Below are 27,252 nucleotides of genomic sequence, written 5' to 3' on the forward strand. Positions count from 1 at the left end.
CAAATGGCTGTGTTTTGAATATTTTGAAGTTTCTTAACTAGACATTCATTTATACCTATGTATACAGCATTACAGTAATTAGTTGTGACAACACTAAAGAAGGCACAAGAAGGACGGAAGTAGATGTTGGAAAGAAAGGCCTGATTCTTTTTAGTCTCCAGAGGGTCTTAAAAGCTTTAGTAATAATGGAGTTAGCCTGATCCTCATAGGTCAGAAATTGATCTATGTTGACCCCTAATATTTTAAGTTTGAGTTCTAGCAGATAGTTTGTATGATTGATGGTAACACTAATGAGCTCTGGATTGCTATAAGAATTGGACACTATTAAAATTTTGGTTTTGTCTCTTTTTAATTTGAGGTGAAAAGTGGCTGCTCATTTCTCCATCTAGTCCAGTATCTCTTGGAGAGTATTTAAGATATCCTTAATTTGATTGTCAAATGGAACATAGATGGTGCCATCGTCAGCATACATAAATGACTTGAAACCTTTGGTTTCAAGGAACCGCCGTAGAGGTTCCATTATGATGTTGAAGAAGATTGATGAACTAGGCGAGCTCTGAGGGACTCCACAATTAGGGGTCCAAGTTGGAGAGGTATTACCATATTGTTACGTTCCTCACCTGGTTCCAGGCCTGCACAGCCGGTTCGGCAGAGCTAATCGGCTATCTTGGTGGTGTTTCTCCAGGATAGGTCGGCCATCTTGGGATGGGCATCTTAGCTTGTGGCAGCCATCTTGGGGTTGGCCGGCTGCAGGAAGGAAATCCATATTTGGGCGTTGGGTTTCTCTGCTGATGGGGGCAGCCATCTTGGTTCAGCTGCACATGTTTAGGATTGATTTCTGCTCTATTTAAAGCCCTGCCTCCAGTCCTTTGTTGCTTCGGCCTCAATTGGTCTGAGGAGTTGCTGTCGGAGTGCTGTTCGCCGACTAACTTCTGTTCCTGTTTTCCTGTGTACCGGACCCTGGCTAGTTTTCTCGGATATTGCTTGTTTGCTGCCTGCCTTCACCCTGGACTGATTTTGACTATTCTTTGCCTTTTGGAATACTAGTTCTGGACTATGTCTGTTTCCTGCCAGCCTGGTCAGCGGCTGTGCAACCCCCCACCAGTTCCAGAAGTCCTGGTGGCCACCTACAGCTGGGAGCTCAACTCCTGGTGAACGGTGGTCGCTTCCCAGGTGAAGCTAGGGGTTGTCTGGCTGCCTGACCGAGTGCGGTGTCACTCCATCTCTGCTGTGCTCAGTCGGGGCACAGGGGCTCACTACTACTGGGTCATAACACATATATTGTGACTTGATATGTCCTAGATGGCACCCTGTCAAAAGAAACCGGTCAAAAGAAACCAGACAAAAAAGTTCCAAACAAAAAAAGTTCCCGACATAAAAGTCCCTGACAAAATACACTCCTGACAAAAGGGCCTGATGAAATAGATTTACTGAGAAAGTCCACGGCTTGTCACTTGAAAGTCCTGGCACCTGCCTATGGCTTGACTTCACTATCCACACTTGGTATGTAGTGAGATTCATAAATCTGCTTGACAAGATAATCCAGCTTGATTAAGGAGGTTTCCCTACCCTGTTTTGTGTAGAGTCTATTTTGTCTTGGGTTTTTTTTGGGAGGGTTTTTTTTGTCATGGTCTGTTTTGGTTTTAGTTTTTTTGTCATGGTCTATTATGTCGGTGTGCCGTCCTAGATATTAGGAAGTCCTCAAACCATTTATAAACAGCACTCATGTCATGTCATACTCTAAAGTATTTACAACAATACTGCTTTTTATTGCCTGGGACCCTGCCCAGAACAGGATCATACCTGGTCCTTTATTTTCAACTCTAGGAGACCAAGGGGAAGAAATCCACATGCACACCACTAATAAATAAATATAGATCAAAGGCCTTTGGGAGAGAGAAGAGGGTCACACCTACAATCAGGCCATGCATCCACAACTGTCTCAACTCCTTCTGGCTCTCTGCTCCATTTTATTAAATAAAGGACTGCATTACATCATGAGGTCAGACTTAGCAGGTATATAATATACATGATTGGATACATGATATAGATAGTACAAGACATAGATGCTCATTGGTTGAAGATTGTATTCAACTTCTATCATCATTCTAGAGAGCAAAGGTCAGACAGCTGCTAGTTATTTTGGTAAAGATCATTAACATTTATAGGAATTTGGAACTAACATACATTATTCCATATTACATCTGCATGCTCAGACATCTGCATATTTTGCTTTTACTTCCCTATTCCCTTCCAAACTGTCACGGTTGTGGCCGTGCTCTTATGTTCAGACCTACTGTTCCTCTGTATCTAGCTCTGTGACTTCTCTAGTCTGCCTATTCCCTATTGTTGTTCTTCCTGTAAGCCAAGCCTCGCTTTAGTCTCCCTGTTTCTGCTTCATTTCCTGTTGTTGTTCTTCCTGTTAGCTAACCCTTGTTTTGGTCTCCCTGCTTCTGCTTCATTTCCTACTTGTGACATCATCAGCCTACTCCTTTATAAGGACCTAGGGAGCTTTCCTACTGGCCTTTGCAATCTTGTGTTACCTGTTTAGAGCATTTCCCTGCTTGGCTTGGTTCCTGAGAGGCTTGCTCCTGAAGGTCTGTTCTGTGTTCCTCAGAGTCTTGTGTTTCAATGCTTTGCTTTGTTTCTGTGTGTTTGCTTTTGTACCTTGATCCTGAAAGCCTGGCTCTAGAGCCACACCCTGCCCTTGGTGTCTGTATCTGTTTAACTCTACGCTTGGCTCCTGCTTTTAGTCTAGCCCTGCTTTTGACTCTTGCTATAGTTAAGCTCTGTCTTTAAGCCAATCTCTGTGTTTAGCCAAGCTCTGTTCCTGTTTTCCCTGTTCTGTTTCCTGTGTGTGTAGTTCTTGTCTGTTAATTCTGAGAGTCTGTAGAAGCCAGCATTGTCCCTAATTACCTCACTACTATGCAGGTGTGTCTGCTGCCTCTCAATCTGCCTGGCCTTTCCCTTCCAGCTGTGGATGCTGGTAAGCACATTGCTTCTTTATTTGTTTGTCTTCCCATAGTCTGCTTAATCCTTTGCCTGCTATGTTTGCTTCTTGGCTCTTGAGCTCTGTTTCTGCTAAGTTCTGTTCCTGTTTTGTATTTGAGCCAGGTTATGCCCCTGCTACAGTGGGGGAAATAAGTATTTGATCCCTTGCTGATTTTGTAAGTTTGCCCACTGACAAAGACATGAGCAGCCCATAATTGAAGGGTAGGTTATTGGTAACAGTGAGAGATAGCACATCACAAATTAAATCCGGAAAATCACATTGTGGAAAGTATATGAATTTATTTGCATTCTGCAGAGGGAAATAAGTATTTGATCCCTCTGGCAAACAAGACCTAATACTTGGTGGCAAAACCCTTGTTGGCAAGCACAGCGGTCAGACGTCTTCTCTAGTTGATGATGAGGTTTGCACACATGTCAGGAGGAATTTTGGTCCACTCCTCTTTGCAGATCATCTCTAAATCATTAAGAGTTCTGGGCTGTCGCTTGGCAACTCGCAGCTTCAGCTCCCTCCATAAGTTTTCAATGGGATTAAGGTCTGGTGACTGGCTAGGCCACTCCATGACCCTAATGTGCTTCTTCCTGAGCCACTCCTTTGTTGCCTTGGCTGTATGTTTTGGGTCATTGTCGTGCTGGAAGACCCAGCCACGACCCATTTTTAAGGCCCTGGCGGAGGGAAGGAGGTTGTCACTCAGAATTGTACGGTACATGGCCCCATCCATTCTCCCATTGATGCGGTGAAGTAGTCCTGTGCCCTTAGCAGAGAAACACCCCCAAAACATAACATTTCCACCTCCATGCTTGACAGTGGGGACGGTGTTCTTTGGGTCATAGGCAGCATTTCTCTTCCTCCAAACACGGCGAGTTGAGTTCATGCCAAAGAGCTCAATTTTTGTCTCATCTGACCACAGCACCTTCTCCCAATCACTCTCGGCATCATCCAGGTGTTCACTGGCAAACTTCAGACGGGCCGTCACATGTGCCTTCCGGAGCAGGGGGACCTTGCGGGCACTGCAGGATTACAATCCGTTATGTCGTAATGTGTTACCAATGGTTTTTGTGGTGACAGTGGTCCCAGCTGCCTTGAGATCATTGACAAGTTCCCCCCTTGTAGTTGTAGGCTGATTTCTAACCTTCCTCATGATCAAGGATACCCCACGAGGTGAGATTTTGCGTGGAGCCCCAGATCTTTGTCGATTGACAGTCATTTTGTACTTCTTCCATTTTCTTACTATGGCACCAACAGTTGTCTCCTTCTCGCCCAGCGTCTTACTGATGGTTTTGTAGCCCATTCCAGCCTTGTGCAGGTGTATGATCTTGTCCCTGACATCCTTAGACAGCTCCTTGCTCTTGGCCATTTTGTAGAGGTTAGAGTCTGACTGATTCACTGAGTCTGTGGACAGGTGTCTTTCATACAGGTGACCATTGCCGACAGCTGTCTGTCATGCAGGTAACGAGTTGATTTGGAGCATCTACCTGGTCTGTAGGGGCCAGATCTCTTACTGGTTGGTGGGGGATCAAATACTTATTTCCCTCTGCAGAATGCAAATAAATTCATATACTTTCCACAATGTGATTTTCCGGATTTAATTTGTGATGTGCTATCTCTCACTGTTACCAATAACCTACCCTTCAATTATGGGCTGCTCATGTCTTTGTCAGTGGGCAAACTTACAAAATCAGCAAGGGATCAAATACTTATTTCCCCCACTGTATGTGTTTGAGCTAGTTTCTGTCCCTGCTCTCTGTCAAGCCATGTCCCTTTCGTATCCTGTCAAGCCAAGTCCCTTCCAGACTCTGGTTCCAGCCAAGCCTGTTCCAGACTCCGGTTCCAGCCAAGCCAAGCCTGTTCCAGAAATTGGTTCCAGTCAAGCCAAGCGAAGCCCGTGCCAGAATCTGGTTTCAGCCAAGCCAAGCCCGTTCCAGCATCTGGTTCCAGCATCCAGTTCCAGTCAAGCCAAGTCCCTTTCAATATCCTGTTCCGGCCAAGCCAAGCCCATTCCAGAATTCAGTTCCAGCCAAGCCTGTTTGAGAATCCTGAATCCTGTTCCAGCCAATCTTGTTTGAGAATCCTGAATCCTGTTTGAGAATCCTGATCCTGTTCCAGCCAAGCCTGTTTGAGAATCCTGAATCCTGTTTGAGAATCCTAAATCCTGTTTGAGAATCCTGTTCCAGCCAAGCCTGTTCGAGAATCCTGAATCATGTTCCTGCCTTGTGTATTGTCTTGCGTCTGTTATTCTGTTGCCTAGCTCCTGCCCCGTCTTGCCTGTCTAGGTGTGCTTTGTCTTGTCTCTTTCAGTCTAGTCCTGTCCGGATCCAGTTCTTGCCTTGTCCTTGTCTTGCCCTTTTCTGGACCCAGTTTTAATCTACTTCTGTGTTTTGCCTTGTCTTGCATTTATGGGTCCCAGTCCCAGTTTTAATCCAGTTCCGTGTTTTGCCATGTTCTGGCCCCCTTTGCCTTCCTTTCCTTGCCTTGTCTGGATCCTGTCCTTGTTTTGTCCATTGTGTTTACTTACCTCTGTCGTGCCTTGTTGAGTCTATTCTGATTCCTTCCTGTGCCAGCCCAGGTGATTTGCCTGCCAAAGCTCCAGCTTTGACACAAACATGCATGTTCTTAGTGATACTTCCCAGCATCTGAACAAAACATTCATTACTTAAGCTTACTGAAACTATTAATTCAGCAAGTCTCAGCAAACTGGAACTAGCTTAAATGCATCTGTCCTGCTCTGTCTTAAAATGATCTCAATTTCATATTTTTAATGCTTAACTCTTGATACTATTTTCTGAGCTGGGGGTGCTATCATCTTCATAATAAATACATCCTTAATATCATCACTTTATTGATAGAAGATAGACACGGATGTAAGCCAAGGTTGCTAACCTTCCTATCCATGTCACATACACCTGCAGAGAGGCAGTACAATGAGGCACTCAACATGGTTATAGATCACATCTTTGGAGTCCTGAAGAGTCACTTCTGCTGCTTAGATCCAAGCATCCTTCTGGCTTTCAAGTCATGTTTTCTACCTCTTTCCAAACCTAAATCCAATTCTTCTTTCATGCTTAGAAGTACTTAACTTCATATATTGTACTGCTTCCTTGAAATTTTGCAGCCCATAACTCTGCATTTTTTTTTAGCAATAAATCTCCAAATTCTAGACCATTTTTCAAGTTTTGCTACCTCTCTCTTCATGTTATTCACACTTTCCAGAAAGAGACAAACCGTACCCAACAACCTTTCCATAATATCACTCACAAAAAATGTTAAAAAGAAACGGTCCAAGGAATGATCCCTGTGGCACACCACTGGTAATGCTCTCATCTTCATAGTGAACACCTTTTACCTCAACACTTTATTACCTCCAACTTAACCAGCTTCTAAACCAGTCAGTCAGTTTAGGGTCTATACTAAGGATGTTCAGTTTATTTATACCACCCATACAAAACCATGTCAGAGGCTTTGCTGAAATCTAAGTACACCACATCTAGCACTCTCCTTTGATCCAATTCTCTCATCACCCAATAAAGAAAAATCATATTCATCATCTGGTTGTTCCACAAGTACAGTTCATGTAGTTGTGGATATCCAGATACGGGAAATATAAAGAACTAGGAAAAAATGCCCGTTTCTGAGCGGAATGAAACGGGCGCTAGCAAGGGGCCCCCTCCCTTCGTCCCTCGAAGCTACTTGCCTTGTTCGCTGTGGGCCGTTTCGGCCCTGGAGTGTGAATAGCTCCGCCCTCGACGTCATGACGTTTTGACGCGTCATGACGTTTTGACGCGAGGGCGGTGCAGACACTCCAGGGCACACCGGATATCTCGGGCGCCTCAACTTCCATGGAGGCTTCAGAACGTTGGGGTTGCCTTTTATATATATAGATATTAATGTGCAAAATACAGTAACAAAGACATGTTTCTTGCAGCACTGCTGAAGGACATCCCTCTTACTAGGCCCACTGAAGGACTCTATATTTTCTTTGCATCGCATTGGTACAATGGCACCAAAGCAACCACCCATCCGCAAGGGTAATTTCAATGACCCTGAAATTGAACTGCAGGAAATCCAGAGGAGAAACAACCATCCCTTTGCTCCCAGGGACCAGAGGCTGGCTGCTACAACGAAGCAGAGAGAATGGGAGGCAGTAAGGGACCAGCTCAACGTGGTCATCCACTGTGGCAGGGATGTGGAAGACTGCAAACGGAAGTGGCGCCAGCTGAGGTGTGATGTCAGGAGGAAGGCTGATGCCAACCCCCCCAGCAGATGACAACGCTAACTTGACCCTCATCGAGCGCATCATTCATGGGCTCTTGCCCCAGGAGGGGATCCATGGCATTGGGTCCCTTGACATATCAGCACAGCCTGAATGCTCAGGTAGGTTCACCATTAGGAAGCTGGGGTATCTGTTGTGCTGCACTACACTCTGTTTTACACAAGTGGGGGACAGTGTGGGGCTCCTCAGTAGGGGAAGGGGTGAGAACACCACATGCAATACAAATCACTATTCATTACAGACCATAACACAGGGAGTAGCCGGGGGGAGGGTTTCCAGCAATGTGTGTGTAGGTTACCACTGTTTCACAGCTTTGGGGGCCTTCCCCACTCCCTCCTCTTTTTCACATCACCAAACTCTGCATATCTCCTTCTCACACCTCTGTGCTGTAGTCACTGTGTCCTCTGCACTCCTTCCACAGTTCTATGTCTCTTGCACATCAGTCTCTGTAGTACACTGCGCTTCTCGTCTCCAGCTCTGTACCATGTACAATGACATCTGTGGCTTGCCTGCCAATCCCATTCCTCACCATCTCTTTGCTGGGTCTTTGCATGTGGGACTATGTATATGAATGCTGAAAAACAAAAGTAGGTTATTTTGACTAACACACTTCCTCCCCTTTTGCTATGCAGATGATGACAGCTAGTCAGAGGAAGAAGTGGAGGAGTGGCCTAGTGGTTAGGGTGGTTGACTTTGGTCCTGGGGAACTGAGGAACTGAGTTCGATTCCCGGCACAGGCAGCTCCTTGTGACTCTGGGCAAGTCACTTAACCCTCCATTGCCCGCCGCATAGAGCCTGCCATGAGTGGGAAAGCACGGGTACAAATGTAACAACAATAAAAAAAAAAAAAAAGCTGGCCCTAGTGGCCACCATCCCCAGCACACAGAGCAGCAAACCAGTGGGCCTGCACAAGAAACCACACAGGACCATGGGGTGGAACCACAGGACCCAGCAGCAGTGCCGGCTCTCCCTTCACCACCTGCAGCAGAGGCTCTCCCTCCACCACCTGCAGCAGAGGCTCTCCCTCCACCACCTGCAACCTTTGCCGATGGTGGCACTGAAGAAGAAGATGCAGAAGGGGGGCCACCCCCTCAGCAGAGGCCATCCAGCCAGAGGAGGCAGCTACTGTGCCTCGCCATACAATTGCTGGTCCAGAATGTGCACATGGAAGACTACCGGCGCCAGAAATTGGATCTGCAACGGGAAGCGTTCCAGGTGCAACGGGAAACAGTATAGGCCCAACATGAAGTGGTACAGCAGCTCCAACGGCTGGAGTACAGCATTGAGGGCCTACGCCGTGACCTGAAAGCACCTAGAACAGCCCTGAAGCAGCAACAAGTGGTGTCTAATTCCACCACTGCACAGCAACCACCCGCTAAGAAGAGGAGCTTGAGATCCTAAGCCTCCCCAGCCACTGGTCCAGCAGCCACCACACCAGCTCCCCTTCTGGGTTCTGTGCCCAGGTTGCACGGCAAGCCACAGACCGCAAGGTGGCCGGACTTCCACAGGGCAGCTGAGGCAGCAGGCTGCCGTGTGGACACAGAGAAGCAGAGTGGAAGCTTATCAGAGGACTCTCAACAGAGTTCCCCTGCAGCACATGTCTGGACTGTCCCCCTGGGCGTCACACACAAATTGCATATTGAGTGAGTGGAATGCTTTCCTGTTCCTCTAAGTGGCCTCTCGTGCCCGGGGGGGGGGGGGGGGGGGGTGGTCTGAGTGTGACATGTTTGCAGTCAATGGCGTCTATGACTGAGGGGAAGTGAGCTACGGCGTAGAAGCCAGCCATGTTGTTCTGCAGGGCCTTGGGGGTGGTGGGGAAGGTGATGTACTCAGAGGTGTGGGTAAGGAAGGCATCAAGGAACTGGGTGAGGCAGTTAGAAATGGAAGCCTGGGTGAGACCCACGTTCACAGGTAGGACAGACTGGAAACTCCCAGTGGCCAGAAAAGATAGAGAAGCAGTGATCTTTAGGTGCACAGGGATGGGGTTGTTCCTACGGGTCCTGGGCTGCAGGAGGGGTTGGAGCTGGTCACAAAGGTGCTGAATGGCAGCCCTATCAAGGCAGTACATAGTGAGATACTGCAGGTCAGTGAGGTCTAGGAAACTGCTACGGGGCCTGAAAACTCCGAGGAAGATTTGGGTGGGATACCGGTGTCGGAAATGATATTTCAAGCGTACGAGTTGGAGAAACTTACTGACTTCACGGTAAACCTGGAAGACGTAATGGGGCAGTTCAGCAAACTGAAGAGTCGCAACTCTCCTGGACCGGATGGTATTCATCCTAGAGTACTGATAGAACTGAAAAATGAGCTTGCGGAGCTACTGTTAGTGATATGCAATTTATCCTGAAAATCAAGAGTGGTACCGGAAGATTGGAGGGTGGTGTTTTTTGAGGATGCTGATTTTTAAAAAAGATTTCAGGGGAGATCCGGGAAATTATAGACCGGTGAGTCTGACGTCGGTGTCGGGGAAAATGGTAGAGGCTATTATCAAAAACAAAATTACAGAGCATATCTAAGGACATGGATTACTGAGACCAAGTCAGCACGGCTTTTGTGTGGGGAAATCTTGCCTGACCAATTTACTTCAATTCTTTGAAGGAGTAAACAAACATGTGGACAAAGGGGAGCCGGTAGATATTGTGTAACTGGATTTTCAAAAGGCGTTTGTCAAGGTACCTCATGAAAGGCTACAGAGGAAATTGGAGGGTCATGGGATAGGAGGAAATGTCCTATTGTGGACTAAAAACTGGTTGAAAGATAGGAAACAAAGAGTGGTGTTAAATGGGCAGTATTCACAATGGAGAAGGGTAGTTAGTGGGATTCCTCAGGGGTCTGTGCTAGGACCGCTGCTTTTTAATATGTTTATAAATGATTTAGAGATGGGAGTAACTACAGAGGTAATTAAATTTGCTGATGACACAAAGTTATTCAAAGTCGTTAACTCACGACAGGATTGTGAAAAATTACAGAAGGACGTTATGAGACTGGGAGACTGGGCGGCTAATTGGCAGATGACGTTTAATGTGAGCAAGTACAAGGTGATGCATGTGGGAAAAAAGAACCCGAATTATAGCTATGTCATGCAATGTTCCACGTTAGGAGTTATGGACCAAGAAAGGGATCTGGGTGTCGTCGTTGATAGTACACTGAAACCTTCTGCTCAGTGTGCTGCTGCAGCTAGGAAAGTGAATAGAATGTTGGGTATTATTAGGAAAGGTATGGAAAACAGGTGTGAGGATGTTATAATGCCGTTATATCGCTCCATGGTGCGACCACACCTTGAGTATTGTGTTCAATTCTGGTCGCCGCATCTCAAGAAAGATATAGTAGAATTGGAAAAGGTGCAGCGAAGGGCGACTAAAATGATAGCGGGGATGGGACGACTTCCCTATGAAGAAAGACTAAGGAGGCTAGGGCTTTTTAGCTTGGAGAAGAGACGGCTGAGGGGAGACATGTTGGTGTTCCCCAGGGATCTATCCTTGGACCCCTTCTCTTCTCAATCTACACCTCTTCCCTGGGCTCCCTGATCTCATCTCATGGTTTCCAGTATCATCTCTATGCTGATGACACCCAACTGTATCTCTCTACACCAGACATCACCGCGGAGACCCAGGCAAAGGTATCGGCCTGCTTATCCGACATTGCTGCCTGGATGTCCAACCGCCACCTGAAACTGAACATGTCCAAGACCGAGCTTATCGTCTTTCCACCAAAACCCACTTCTCCTCTTCCTCCACTTTCTATCTCAGTTGATAACACCCTCATCCTCCCCGTCTCATCTGACCGCAACCTCGGAGTCATCTTTGACTCCTCTCTCTCCTTCTCTGCGCATATCCAGCAGATAGCCAAGACCTTTCGCTTCTTCCTCTTTAACATCAGCAAAATTCGCCCTTTCCTCACTGAACACACCACCCGAACTCTTGTCCACGCTCTCATTACCTCTCGCCTGGACTACTGCAACTAACTCCTCACCGGCCTCCCACTTAGCCATCTATCCCCCCTTCAATCTGTTCAGAACTCTGCTGCACATCTCATATTCCGCCAGAACCGATATACTCATATCACCCCTCTCCTCAAGTCACTTCACTGGCTTCCGATCAGATACCGCATTCAATTCAAGCTTCTCCTTCTTACCTACAAATGCACTCAGTCTGCTGCCCCTCACTATCTTTCTACCCTCATCTCCCCTTACGTTCCCGCCCGTAACCTCCGTTCACAGGATAAATCCCTCCTCTCAGTACCCTTCTCCACCACCGCCAACTCCAGGCTCCGCTCATTCTGCCTCGCCTCACCCTATGCTTGGAACAACCTTCCTGAGCCCTTACGCCAAGCCCCCTCCCTGCCTGTCTTCAAGTCTTTGCTTAAAGCCCACCTCTTCAATGCTGCGTTCGGCACCTAACCCTTACCATTCAGTGAATCCAGACTGCCCCAATTTGACTGCCCCTATCGGACCGACCGTTCACTTGTCTATTAGATTGTAAGCTCTTTGAGCAGGGACTGTCTCTCTTTTTTAAATTGTACAGCGCTGCGTAACCCTAGTAGCGCTCTAGAAATGTTAAGTAGTAGTAGTAGGTATATAAAATAATAGGTGGAGTGGAACAGGTGGATGTGAAGTGTCTGTTCACGCTTTCCAAAAATACTAGGACTAGGGGGCATGCGATGAAACTACAGTGTAGTAAATTTAAAACAAATCGGAGAAAATGTTTCTTCACCCAACGCATAATTAAACTCTGGAATTCGTTGCCGGAGAACGTGGTGAAGGCGGTTAGCTTGGCAGAGTTTAAAAAGGGGTTAGATGGTTTCCCAAAGGACAAGTCCATAAACCACTACTAAATGGATTTGGGAAAAATCCACAATTCCAGGAATAACATGTTATCAATAGAAATCAAACAAAACAAAACATGGAAAAGAAAATGTATAGAATGTTTGTACGTTTGGGAAGGTTGCCAGGTGCCCTTGGCCTGGATTGGCCCCTGTCATGGACAGGATGCTGGGCTCGATGGACCCTTGGTATTTTCCCAGTGTGGCATTACTTATGTACTTATGAGTACCTCCTGCGGTGCCTCCCCTCTTCCTCCAACATGTAGGCCACCTGTGCATTTAGTGCCTCCATTTCCCCACACTACAGGTGCAATGCAGTGCCACCAGTGCTCTCCTCTCCCTATCAACTTGGTGAAACACAGCAGGAACAAACAGAAGCTGACACTCACTCTCCCACCACCGACAAACAATGCGGTCACACACAGCAGAGCCACACTGCAAGCACTCTCTGACCCACTACAAACCCTTCTGACACACCCTCTAGCCATTCACTCTCCAAGCAGTCTTCACAAACATGCTGCAGCACTACACAGGACAAAGAGACAAACAGAGACTACAAACAGGTAAGGGAATGAAATATTAACTTGGGGACAGTGAATGGAGAAGAATAGGGAGAGGGGATGGGGGAGATAGAGGAAGGAGTAGTGGTGTCTGGGTTTGGGGGCTAGAAGGGGTAGGGAAAGCTGAAAAGGTAAAACACAAATGAGGCAGGTGAGGGTGAAAACGTTCCGACTACGGCACACAGACAAAGGTAACAGGTACTCCACAAACTCTCAGCTTTCTTTGCAAACAACGATTCAGCTTTCTCTCCCAAAAATGCTCTCACCACTCTCCAACTGTACAAAATTGCTAATGGGTCTAAAGACGACTTCCTCCTTACCCTGGTCACTTACTTCAGGTCTAAGGATGCCCATGTTCCCACCCATGCGAAACCATTTCGCTAGCCATTATACGCTGGGGGCGTCCATCTCGTAACACCGCCCATAACACGTTCCTAACACGCTCTCTGTTGGGACGACCATAGATGGGCGTTGTCTCGCTGAGGACATCTTTACGGCCCTGTTTCCATTATTGGATTTGGGCGACCTTCTTTCACGGGGATGCCCATGTGCTTTTTGTGCCACTTTTTGGACGCCATTCTTTTCGAAAATGAGACTGAAAGGAATACAACATTAGGCAGTCACCTATTATAGACCCTCTTAAGGTGGGAGGGAGGAGGAAGCATTGGGAAGGGAAGGATGAGATATCTATATCTTTGCCATTTCATATTTTTCCATTGTAAAATCTTGTATTCCTGTTTACATGTGGTAGCAATTGTAGCGTATGTGGGCAGCTCCAAGGGATGAGAAGGGGAAGGGATTTGACATACTGCCTTTCCATGGTACAATCAAAGCGGGTTTACATATTATATACAGGTACTTTTTCAGTCCCTAGTGGGCTCACAATCTAATTTTATGCTTTCTACCTAGGGGAATGGAGGGTTAAATGACTTGTCCACGGACTGCTTTATCTTTCAAGCAGTTTTCTAGATTGCTCTATCTGTGTATTTAGCAGAAAATGAGAAACAGCCTGTTTTTTCCTAGTTTTGGTCAACTGTTGACAGCAGTACCCTTATGCTATGATGATATCCGCTGTTGGTGCCGATGCAGTAGTGCTCTTCTGCCTCCTGTCCAGATGTGTGTGCTGCTGTAGGATAGGGGTATATATCCTAAAGAGAAGCACAGCTCAACAATAGTCTCCTCAGCCCTTCCATTGCTTAACAGAAAAACACATTAAGACTCAATAAGTGCTGATAAATATCACAATTGTACAAAACAAAAGATCATATATATATTTATAATGAAGTTCATATTGTCTTTACAACACATTTTTTTGTCTTGTCAAGTGGCACCGAAACACAGGACTGCATCAAGTCTCTTGAGTCATTTTAGTTGCCATCTTTCATTAAACCACTTGTTTTGGAACCACATTGGTCTGCCTCTCTTTTGTTTTTGTTTCTTTGTACTATTACTAGGGGGACACTTCTGCTTTCTTTTTTTGTTCTGGATAACAGGTGTGGGGCAGACGGCAGTGAAAGAGTTAAAGGCATGATGGTAGCTAGAGGAAAAAAACTCTGTGGTGCCCCCCTTCCCCAATGCATTCTTGAAATGTAAAAACATTTGTTTGCAGTTAACTATGTGCATAATTTTTTTCTCCCTATTTCTGAATTTCGAGGCCAGAATTTTTTATTCCCATATTAAATACTTTTCACTTGTGAATGCATGCTGAGGCAGCTTAGCAACTCTGACCATGGTGTTTCTTTTCAGATTGAAAGCTAGATTTAGTAAAAGAAACATTTTTTAAAAACCCACTAGCATAAGCAGAAATATCTGCAGTAAGCACTGTGGGGCCTTTGTCTGACAGAGCTCAATTTAAGAACCAAGCAAATGTCGTACTGCACTTTGCAGGTGCTCTTGTTTTACTTTGCAAATGTATTCTTTTCCTAAAGTTGCAAGAATTAAAGTCAAGGGGCCCCTTTTACAAAGTGTCAGTAAGCCCAAAGCAGCTTACCGCTCGCTAAAAAGGAAGTACCACTGGGCTACCGCAGCAGCCCAGCAGTAGTTCCCAACCCCAGAGCATGCCGTATCTGATGCTACAAAAATATTTTAATTTTTGTAGTGCCTGTGTGTACCTGGAAGTAATCTGGAAGTGCTCCGCACTGCCCAGTGACCAACGGGTTAGCGAGGAAGTCCTTACCGCCACCTCAATGGGTGGCGGCAAGGGCTCCCACCTGAAATGGTTGCGCGGCAAGTGCTTCACTTGCCGCATGGCCATTTCCTGAAAAAAAGGACAACCTACCTTTTACCTGCTGCAGTAAAAGGGGGCCTAAGCACGTGTCAAAAGCACACCAATGCCAGCGCAGGCCCACTTTTGCCAGAGCTTGGTAAAAGGGGCCCTTAAACATGGAATTTGATGCCAGATAAAGATTGGAGGCCCATCTGATCTTCCTTTTGCAGTGTTATAGACTCTCTGTGCTTATCCTATGTCTTCTTTAATTTTGGTAGTGTTTCTGCTTCTAGATCCTCTCCCATGAGGCAATTCTATGTATCCACTTCTCTGTCCTTAAAGATGTATTTTTCTCTTTTCTAATGAAAAATATTTGCTGAATCTATTGATTCAAAACTGTACAAGCTTTTCTCTTGCTGGCTTTGTTGCCCTTTTGACGTCTACTGTTGCCCAAAAGGTAAATCTAGCCCTGAATTTAAAAATTATGAGCATTCAGCAGGAAATGTTATGCATTGTTTGTTGTTTTCAGAAAATGTTATTTGAGCCCAGCTCTTTCTGGTGAATACAAGGCATGCCATTATCTCAAGGATGGCACTTTTTACACCCTGCCACCCTGCTGTGTCATGAGGTGTGCCATTTTTTTTTCCTAACATGCCTTCTTGCTCTGTTGTTGCCTGGAACTAGAAAATAGGCATACAACGCCAGCTTGTGTTTTGCATTCTCTGAATGTGCCATGCAGTAATTCTGCTGTCTGAAAACTCTGTAACGTCAATAATTGATGCACTTGAGAAGTGGTAATTAAATTAGTTAATTATGCTGGTAAAATTACATGCAATTATGTGACTGCAGGGTATGTTTAGTAAATTAGGCTTTCCCATGCTCACTACATATTGTCGTGCCAATTCTGTTCCTTGATGATTAGGTAGCTTTTGATACTTCTTAATTGATTTAATACCTGGATCTTCATTAGCCGTTGATTGCCATACATTGTATGCCTGATGTTTTCTCTCTCTTTCTCTCTCTCTCTCTCTCTCTCAGATTTATGAAATATCACAGGTCAAGTTATTCCTTAAAAATTTTAAAGTATGAAGTGCCAAGAAAAAGTTGAAGATGTACGAATACTGTAGATTACATTGACTCATACACTCATTGTGGGAAGTTTCAAGGGCCACAAATAGTGCTGAACAGCTCAAGCTCTCATTCAGTTGCCTTGTTTGCAAACTCTGTGAGACTTTCAATCACATAAACTTCACCAACCTCATATAAAAAAAAAGTATGGAAAGCATGTGAAGCACTGCTTATGATATTCTTTCTAACCCCTCTGCCTGTATTGTGTCTGTGGGGAGTAGCTTAGGGTGGTGGTGCAGTTTTTAGAAGGTATTTTTGGATGACTGGGTGTGGGGCAGTATGGAGCAGTTGTCTGGGGTAGGGTTTGGGGGCTGGGCCATAGTTTTGGGGGATGAGGCAGTTTGTGGGGTGGTGGGGCAGTTGCAAGAGTTATTTTTGGAGGCGGTAGTTTGTAGGATAGTGGGGTAATTCTGAAATAATTTGTAGAGTTGAGGCATTTTGCAAGGTAGTGGTGCAACTGCAGGGCTAGGGTAGTTTTAGGAGATGGAGGAAGTTATCAGAGGAGTATTTTTAAATGTGGGGCAGTTAGGGTGAGAGGGCAGTTCTGGGAGTAGTTTTTATGGTTAGGGCACTCTGAGGGTGGTGGTAATTATTAGGCTTGGGCAGTTTGAATGATGCCATGTCAGTCTAATGGGTGGTGGTGCAGTTGAGAGATGGTAAGTTTAGGGGGGTGCAACTAGTGGAGTGGAGCAGTTGTAGGGAGCTTGTTCTTATAAATGGGACATTTATAAGGTGGTGGGGCAGTTGCAGGCAGTAGTTTCGGAGTGGTGCAGTTTGAAGGGTAGTGGGAATTTGTGGGAACATTTTTGGGTGTGGGGCAGTTTGTGGGGGTATCAAGTCTGTTAAAAGTGGTATTTTGGGGTTTAAGCCAATTATTTGTGGTGGAGCACTTGCAGGATTTAGATTTAGTTTTTTTTTTGTTACATTTGTACCCTGCGCTTTCCCACTCATGGCAGGCTCAATGCGGCTTACATGGGGCAATGGAGGGTTAAGTGACTTGCCCAGAGTCACAAGGAGCTGCCTGTGCCTGAAGTGGGAATCGAACGCAGTTCCTCAGGACCAAAGTCCACCACCCTAACCACTAGGCCACTCCTCCATTATAGAGGAAGATCTTTGGGAATATAGTAAAGTTGTAGATAGCAGTTTGTAGGGTTCTGGGCAAGTTTCATGGAATAGTTTTGGAGGTGGGGCAGCTCCATGCAGAAGGTTATTTTTGGGGATAGGGAAGTTTGAATGGTGCTGGGATTTTCCTGAGATGGGGCAATTTGTAAGGGGTTAGGACAGTTGTGGGAAGATAATGTAGGGGGTGCAGCAGCCTTCAGGGTTGGTGGAGCAGTTGTGGAAGCGTTATAGGGTAGCAGTTGTTTGCGGGGTATTAGGGTAGTTGTGGGGGTTGTATTCGGCAGTGTGGGCAGTTTGTAGAGTGGTGGGGCAGTTGTGGAGTGTTAATTTTTGAAGGTGTGTTAGTTTGCATGGGGTGAGGCAATTGTGAAAGTAATTTTACGGGTAGGGTATTTGTGGAGGGGTCTTTTTTGGGTTGGGGATAGTTTGTGGGGTTGAGAGAGTAGAGAACTGGGAGCAGTTTGAAGGCAGGAATTCCCTAACTGCAGTTTCACTGTATATTACTATCTATGCTACAGAAGCTGGAGCTCCTCTCATAAAAATGCATTAAGCCATTTTTTTTTTTGGGGGGGGAGCATATTTCTCTGGAAACCCCCGTCCAATCTGGTTCATTTTTTTTTAACTCAGTGTGCCCTTTTTACTGGTTTATCCCACATGCCATGTTGTATCCTTAAATGCAGTTTCACTGTATGTTTTATTTATTTATTAGTTAGATTTTGCTCACACCTTTTTCAGTAGTAGCTCAATGTGAGTTACATTCAGGTACACTGGATATTTCTCTGTCCCAGGAGGGCTCACAATCTAAGTTTGTACCTGAGGCAATGGAGGGTTAATTGACTTGCCCAAGATCACAAGGAGCAGCAGTGGGATTTGAACTGACCACCTCTGGATTGCAAGACCGGTGCTTTAACCACTAGGCCACTCCTTCACTCCACATATGTTATATTCAGGTACTTTCTATGGTCCTAGTGGGCTCATGATCTAAGTTTTATACCTGGGGCGATGGAGGGTTAAGTGACTTGTCAGGGTTTACAAGCTACTGTGGTGGGAAACCAGTCCCCCAGGTTCTCAGCCCACTGCACTAACCATTAGTCTACTCCGTATATGTTATACATTTTTCCCCCAGTACTTGCTGGGAAGGTGGAGATGGATGGAGATATCATTGTTGATAATTGCAAAGAACAAACAGAGAGGCAAATGCCATCCATCAGTTATGGCTGTGCTTCTCAACCCAGACCTCAGGGTACACCCAGCCAGTCATGATTCCGGGATACCCAAAATGAATATGCATGAGATAAACTTGTACGCACTGCCTCCTAGGTATGCAAATTTCTCTTATGCGTATTCATTGTGGATCGCCTGAAAACCGGAGTGGCTAGGTGTGTTCCGACGACTAGGTTGAGAAGCACTGAGCTATGGAAGAGAACCCAAGACCTCTTGCACTGCTGACAGAACTAGATAAATCTTCCTATTTCACCCCCCCCCCCCCTTCCCCTCTCCGTGGCAAATTAAATTTTGTCTGGCCAACATCCAGTTATGTAGAGCTTGAGGCCTTAGGGAGCTGTGGTTAAAGTTTAACTGGACAATCATCACTGTCTGGCTATTGGGCTAAACTTAGTTATACAAGTGTAGCTGCCAGCAGAAACCATCCTATGGTTATCAGATATCTTTATCAGGTTTGCCATTGTCTGGGTATGTTCAGCAGCACTTAAGTGTAATATTAACTGGATAAAGGATATTTGCTTATCTTTCCACAGATCTGTGCCAAACCTTTCAGATTACACATATATCTTTTATGAAAGTTGTCACCCTCCTCAGCTAAAGTACCCCAAGAATGAACTGAGCCCACAGAAACAGTGTCACACAGTGAAACTAGTTTCAAAAGAGTTTAAAATCCATTTGATGCTTATTGATTAACTTATGAGTGTACAGGTTTCAGGACCAAGTAGGAAATATCTTACATTAGTTATAGGCAGTGTGTTTTTTCTAGTGAAAAAGGTGCCGGTACTCAAATGCCAGGCCACCCTTCAGGGTTAGGTTGATCACTGAGGCACCCACCCCACAATATCCAGGCCCCCTGCAACCACTCACAGAATCTATCGCCAGGCAGAATTTGTTTGTAGAGCCTGAGCTCTTTTATTAAATCTTGGGGACCATGGGTCAATTTTAGGAGACAACGGAAAAGGTGCCAGTACTCAGTACCCCTAAGCAGTGAGGGCAGACCAAAGGTTTTCAGTATTCATTTGATGAAGGCCAACTGGTGTAACCTTGGCTGGTGCTTTGCATGTTGAGGAGAAGGAAATTATATGATTTTACAAGGAAGTGACGGAAAACATAAAGACCAAAGGGAGCGTTCACAAAGTACAGAGCATTTCAAAAGACAAATACAGAAAAAAAATAATCTGGTAGGAAGAGAGAAATCAGGACAGCAAAAGCTCAGTTGGAAGAAAAGATCACAAGGAGCAGCAGCGGGTTCAAATGCCGCTGCTGCTCCTTGTGATCTTGGGCAAGTCACTTAACCCTCCATTGCCTCACGTACAAACTTAGATTGTGAGCCCTTCTGGAACAGAGAAATATCCAGAGTACCTGAATGTAACTCACCTTGAGCTACTACTGAAAAAGGTGTGAGCAAAATCTAAATAAATAAATAAAAAGATAAAATGAGATTATAAGATTTTTTCAGGCATGTTGGAGAAAAGGGGAAGGCCAGAGGCTGAACTGTAAGGCTTTAAAAAATGCCATGGAGCAATGCATGGAAACTGCATATCTTGTTATTTATGGAAGACTCTGGAGAAGGACTGCAGGTGGCTAAAAAAGGTATATATGGAAATGGAGTAAATACCACACTTTTCAAAGAAAGCATTTATGTCTAACTTGCAAAAACAAAAGCGGACACAGACATGGGGCCAGATATGATACATCACAGGATAATAAGGACGAAGAGGTTCTTCAAAGTCCCCTGAAGGGTGTGTTTAATAGATATTTGGAGATGAGAGAGGTTCTACAGCATTAAAGAAAGATGGCTGTGATTGCTATACACAAGAAGAGTAACAAAGAAGAGGTGGGAAACCTGAAGGACTGGTAAGCCTTACCTCATTTTTTGGAAAAGTAATGGAGAAGCTACTGAAGGAGAAAACAGTGTAGGGGTTAAAAGATCTGAAGCAATATGGTTTAAACAAAGGCAGATCATGTCAAATGAATAGGATTGATTTCTTCAACTGGGTGACTAGGAAACTAGACTGAAGGTATGCATAGAGGGGACAATTCTTTAATTGGGCACCTCCATCTAGGTGTCCAGAGGGTAAAAGGTTTAAGCCTAGGTATCTAGGTTCTGCTAAAGAATACTAGCAGAACCTGATATTAGTGCATTTAACATTTAGGCACCAGCCATAGAGGACTAGATTCTGTAAAAATGAGCGCTAAGAGCTATTCTGTAAATGGCATTCCGAGTTAGGCGCTGATTATAGAATAGCGCTTAGAGCTAGGATCTGTGCCCAAATTTGGGTGCAATGATTTACTCCGACTAAAACCTGGTGTAAATGCTCATTCCTAAATTAGGTGCGGATCTACCGTATTCGATAACACTGCGCTCAAATTCTAGGAACCTCCCTGACCTGGCCAGGCCCATCCCCCTTTTTGGATCCGTGTGAAAAAAATTACGTGCAGATCTTTATAGAACACCAACTACATAGATGCGCACATAAATTCTAATTGCGCACATAAATTCTAATTGTTGCCAATTAGTGCTAATTGACTGTTGGTACTCAATTATTTTCTCTATTGGTACACTTGACTGCTATTCAGATTTTGATTTGATGTAATATTGATAAACTTATAAATAAAAAAAATACTTACCAACCACTATGACAGCTTCAGATGTTTTAGCCAGGTCTATTAGAGCAGCAAGAACATCCCTGTAGTAGTGTAGTGGTCAGTGAAATGCACTATAGAGAGGAGGACTCAGACCCATATCCCACTCTACCTGTGGTGGAAAGTGTGAGCTCTCCCACATTCACCAGAAACCTACATATAGGTGACCCATAAGGGCTATTGTAGTGGTGTACAGTTGGGTACAGTAGGTTTTGGAGGGCTCAGCATAGAGTATAAGGGGGTAATGGTAAGATGAGCTTTTATATGAAGTCCACTGCATTGCCTGCTAGGGTGCCCCATTGCTCTCCTGGGATGTCTGTATGGCCAGTCTAATAAGAATGCGGGCTCCTCCTATATCCAAATGGCTTGATTTTCTACGTTTTTCACTTGGATGATTGTTTTTTTTGAAAATGCCACAAAAAGATAAACATACAGAGCACAAAAACATCTTGCATGTGGCCATTTTCAAAAAGAAAAGGATAGACATTTTGCTGTTTCAAAAATGGCCATATTTCCTATTCGGATTTTGGACGTTTAGCATAAAACATCCAAAGATCGACTTAGACGTCATATCGAAAATGCCCCTCCAAATAACTTTGTAAGTCTATGTGCTTTGAAAATGAGCACCTTGATCAATTAATGTGCATTAAACCGTTTGTGTTAATTAAGGAAAAAAATGTTCCAAAATCAGGAAAAATCGAAACAATCACCTAAGTGAGCCTAATCTTTTTATTTGCCCATTCCTACTACACAGCAATATAAAAGGGGTGTAAAAGAATAGATAACAGAAAAGCATATTCATATAAGCACATATATACACAAACAAATCCAGAAGAGGAGCAGTCACACAAAAGGCTTAGCTACACTCCAGAATGCAGACCTTGGAGTCTTTGTGAGATAAGATGAATGGAATGATTCTGTTATATCTTGATATTGTATGCTTGGTTTGTAACTGCTAATTGAATAATATATTTTCTTTGCTAGGACTTGAATAATTAAATTTCACCTACTAATAAAGGTATGCTATAGAATTATTGCAGTCAGGGAATGGATCCCTAGCATTCACTCCACTGTTGAAATTGTTACTAGGGGTGTTACTCTAATGAATTCAAGGTAAAAGTATGAAAGTTTATTATCTGAAATTCTGCTGAGTTTGTAGAATTAAATTAAGAATTTAGTTTGATTAGGAGTTATGCTGCAAACTGAGCAGCCTGAGGGTATGTCCCAAGCGAGTGAATTATATTTGAAACTGGTTAATAGACAAATGACAGAGGGTAGTGGTGAATCAAATTCACTTGTAGGAAAAGAGGGAGAGCAGTGAAACTCCTCAGGGATTGATCCCGGGATTAGTTCTGCTCAGCATATTTGTGAGTGATGCTGCTGAAGGGTTAGAAGGAAAAGTTTGCATCTTTGCAGATGACACAAAGATCTGCAACAAAGTGGATACCTTTGAGGAAGTAGAGAAAATGAGAAGCAATCTATAAAAATAAGAAAACTGGTTAAAAGCTTGGCAGTCACATTTTAATGTGAAAAAAAGCTGAGTGATGTATTAGGGGTACAGTGTCTTGTCCACAAGGAGGGTGAGCCCTTAGGTCCCGCAAGGCCCAAAAGGACCTCAAAGGACAGCCGCGCAACCCCAAGTCTTCACCCGCGGCGACCGCCGTTCACCAAGGGTTGAGCCCCCAGCTGCAGGCGGTCAATGGGACTTCAAGAACCGCGGGGTTACCGGACTGGCCTGGGCTGGAACTGGGAGAGAGGCGGGCAGGTAGAAAGAAGAGTCCAAAGACTGGCAGCAGATCAGGACCGGCAGCAAAAGCGTAGTCGGGGTCAGGCAAGAGGTCAAGGCCGGCGGCCAGTAGAGAAGACAAAGTCAGGCTGGAGGTCGAGGCAGGCAGCTAGGCAGAGAAACCAGGAAACAGTCCAAATTCCAAAATCCGCAAAACCAGGAAGCACAACCAAACACAGGAACCACGGAGATAGGCTTCGGGAACAGAACCTGAAGCAAAGTGCTAGCTCAGGTCCCTTCTTTAAATACAGTACCACATCAGCCGCCCCGCCCCCGTAGGAGCAGCCCACCAGTCCGGCCCTGGGTATCGGCAGAGCCCCTCTGATTGGCTCTGTCCGATTTCCCAGGCGGGACCACCAACTTGGCCTCCCAATCCGGCGCCTCAGAGGCGGAGCTCCGGGCCCTCCTGCCCAGGAGGGAGGAAGACGCCGACCATCGCGTTCTGGCGCCGCCTCCTTCGGCGGCGCGAACATCGCCTCCACAACCGGTGACCGAGAGACCGGCGGCCGCAGTCGCCGGCCTCCGGTCCCGGCCGGAACAGCCATCACTGCGGCGGAGCCCGACTCCACGCCGAGGCCTTCGGGCCACTACCCCTCGCCACGGAGGACGTTGGCTCCCACCCCCCGCAGCGGAAGAGCAGGTAGGGGCGCGGGACGTGACATACAGAAATACTTTTTTGGCACCAAAAATGCCATGCAGTGGAAATGAGTGCTACCACTGGGCTCTTGCAGTAGGGCTGAATTGCCACATGCCAAACCCACAGTACCCCTACCGCACAGTGGCGTTCCTAGGGGGCAGACACCCAGGGCGGCGCTCCGCCCCCTGGGTGCAGCACCCCCCCCCCGATGCAGCGCCCCCCCGATGCAGCGCGGAACCTCCCTCCCCCCGGTTGCACGCCGCTGGGGGGGGGGGTGCCGCAGCGCACGCCTGCTCAGAGTTCCCTGACTTTGTGCGTTCGCTGGAGCTCCCTCTCTGACCTGCAACAGGAAGTAACCTGTTCCAGGGCAGAGGGAGCTGCAGCAAATGCGCGAAGTCAGCGAACTCAGAGCAGGTGCGCGCCGCGGCACCCCCCAGCGGCGTGCACCCGGGGCGGACCGCCCCCACCGCCCCCCCTTGGTACGCCACTGCTACCGTGTCTTGGTAAAAGGGCCATTAAGGCTACTTTTTGCCACAGATTAGTAAAAGGACCCCTAAGTCAAGTAATTCATTCTGGGTTAATATCCATTACTTTTCAGGAGAAACACTTTTGACAGCAGAAATTGTCATGTTTGTTTCTGAAGAGGGAAGTGTACCAAATGCTAAAATAGACCCGTAACCAAAAAGCACTTTTTCTGAAGTCTGCACATGTCAGTGCTTGGAGAAGAGGCTTACGGATCACACAGAAAGATTTGGAACTATTTTTTCTCGTTTTGTTTCTTCCAGCTTGCAGCTGGGTATTCAGTTTATAGACACAGATGATCTCTTTTTTAAACATCTCAGGAAGAACCATAAATAACATGCCTAATGTCTATTCATTGTTCAAGTAGAAGCTGGAGAATTACTATCAGCTTCTAAAATATCTCTATAGCAGCACAAAACTTGATCCTCTGTGAAATGTTAGACTGTAGATAATGTATGTGCAATGTGTGGCAATCTGAAGCAATTTAAGTAAAGTCTGGATTTACTGCACAATTTAGAGCTGTGAGGTAGGTCTTTGTTCTCACATACACACACATTTTAAATGGGGGAGATTTTTATTTCTATGTATAAGAGATAGTTTTATTTTAGACTGTGTCATAAGTAACCCAGTTGAAACCATATAAAGACATACCACATCTTCGCAGACTTTGTGACTCACTTCTTCATTCTCTGATTCTTTTTTTTTTTTGCCACCGATAGATTCCAGCTCCTCATGTATTATACACAAAGCATTACTGTTTAATTCCACACATCCAATCAAGCCCACTCCTATTATAAGGAAAACAAATATGCTGTTTGATAGACTTGATACTTTCCCAAAAACCGCAATTAAGAATACTTTTTTTTCTTATTTTTAGATTTTCAAAATGCCAAGGGTTTTTTTTTAAATGTCAATTGTTCATTTATATGAACAGAATGAAAATATGCTATGCGATCACCGCATCGACATTCTCCAAAACATGTTAAAATTCAGGATATCTAGACCTTTATTGCAACTTCAAATAAAGGTGAAACGTGAAATTTATCAACATTTTCTACTTCTGCATTTCAAGTACTGGACTACAGAAGTACTAATTATGCAGGTGCTAATTATTTATCAGTTAAGCATGGAGAAAGATTTATCTGGAAGAGAATTAAGTATCAACACAAAACAATTGACATTTAGAAACTGGAAAATCTAGGGACTGATTTATAAGGTTTTCTCATCATAGTTACTGAACAGGAAAAAAAATCCTCAGAATGAGCCCATAGTTTGAAAAAAAGAAAAGACATTATTAAAAAGCCTTAGGTTTCTGCTTTCATGTTGGGTGCTCATGGCAAATATGTTTCACTAATGCTATAATGCTATAAGCAAACACCAATATTTGATGGCACATATTTTGCAGGTAGGCATTCATGTGGGTGGAGTTTGGATGAAGGTAGGGCAGGGCACATGTTTACATGTGTAGACTACAGATACTATCACTTACACACATAGACGGTCGGTAGCCCAACTGTTTGGGGCGGCTAAAGGGGGCGGAGCTTACCTCCATACGCTCCGTGGCAGCGACGTCAATGAAGAAAAAGACACTACAGGCTCGCTGCCAGCTTCTCCCTTCTCTCTGCACACAGTGTCCCGCTCTCGTGGAAACAGGAAATGCCACAGAAATAAAAGGTCAAAACGCGCGGGCCGGGGAGGCGGGCTGCATCGCAAATGGAAGTCCACGATTGGGCTGGGGAGGCTTAGCCTCCCCAAGCCTCTTATACGGGGCACCTATGCTTACATACAGTCTACAGTAAGATGTGGTTTATAAAATAGTGCACAGACCGGGGCAATGCGTGTACATTTAGACAAGGCCTTTTAAGCCACTGAACACCTGTTATATATGCAGGTGCCTCAATGTACACACATTCCCTCGAATTCTATAACAACGTGTATAAATGTGAATAACACCCCTGACACACCCACACTACTCCCATGGCCACGCCCCCTTTTCAGCTATGTGTGTTGGAATTTACATACTCCTCTTTTTAGAATTTGCCTAAAAAAGAAGCGCACGTAAATTCCAATTGCCAATTTGTGATGATAATTGGTTGTTATCGGCCAAGTAACATCACTAATTGGCTCATTACTCAATTGAGTCACATGCAAAAATTGGACACACACACAATTTAATACATGTGACTCGCCGCACCTTATATAGAATCTGGGGGCATGAATGTACCTGTTTGGAGCCTTTTATTTCAAAGAAAGTAAGTGTCAACTTTTATTTATAGAATACTACATAGCAAGGCAAATGCATGCATATATTTAAGACTATAAGAACATAAGCATTGCCATAATGGGACAGACTGACTGTCCATCAAGCCCAGTGTCCTGTTTCTAACAGTGACCAATCCATGTCACAAGTTCCTGGCAAGATCCCAGAACAGTAAAACAGATTTTATGCTGCTTATCCTAGAACATACAGTGGATTTTCCCCAAGTCCATCTTAATAATGACTTATGAACTTTTCTTTTAGGAAATTATCCAAACCTTTTCTAAACCCTGCTAAGCTAACTGCTTTTGCCACAATCGCTGGCAACGAATTCCAGAGTTTAAGTAATCATCGAGTGAAGAAATATTTTCTCCACTTCATTTTAAATTTACTATTTAGTAGCTTCATTGCGTGCCCCCTAGTCCTTGTATTTTTGGAAAGAGTAAACAAGCAATTTAATGTCTACCTGTTCCACTCCACTCAGTATTTTATATACATCTATCCCCCCTCAGCCATCTCTTCTCCAAGCTGCCCTTAGCACACGCATATTTAATGCATGCACTAAAAACACTAACACGCCTTTGTAAAAGGGGCCCTAAGTGCTTATGCCTAACTTATAGGCGTGTACTTTCACTGTTACCCTAGTATTCTATTAAGGGAAGTAGGCACGCACATTCCTTTATAGAATGAACTCCTAGGCAGACGACCTGCAAACTCCAAAGTGGAAAATAGAAAAGGAGATCAGTAGTGGATATACAAACTTTAGGCCCCTTTTACTAAGCTGCATAAGCGTCTACGTGAGCCCAACGTGCGCCAAAATGGAGTTGCTGCCTGACTACCACGTGGCTCTTATGGTAATTTCATTTTTGGTGCGTGTCTGATACGAGCATCTGAAAAATATTTTTTATTTTTGGACACGTGTAACGGACGCGTGCCAAGTGGCATTTGACGTACGTAGGTCATTACCGCCCGAATTCTTTACCGCTAGGTCAATGGCTGGTGGTAAGGTCTCAGATCCAAAATGGACATGGCAATTTTGATTTTGCCACATATCCATTTTCAA

The sequence above is a fragment of the Microcaecilia unicolor genome, chromosome 1, assembly GCF_901765095.1.
Source record: "Microcaecilia unicolor chromosome 1, aMicUni1.1, whole genome shotgun sequence".
In the NCBI taxonomy this organism is placed as follows: domain Eukaryota; kingdom Metazoa; phylum Chordata; class Amphibia; order Gymnophiona; family Siphonopidae; genus Microcaecilia; species Microcaecilia unicolor.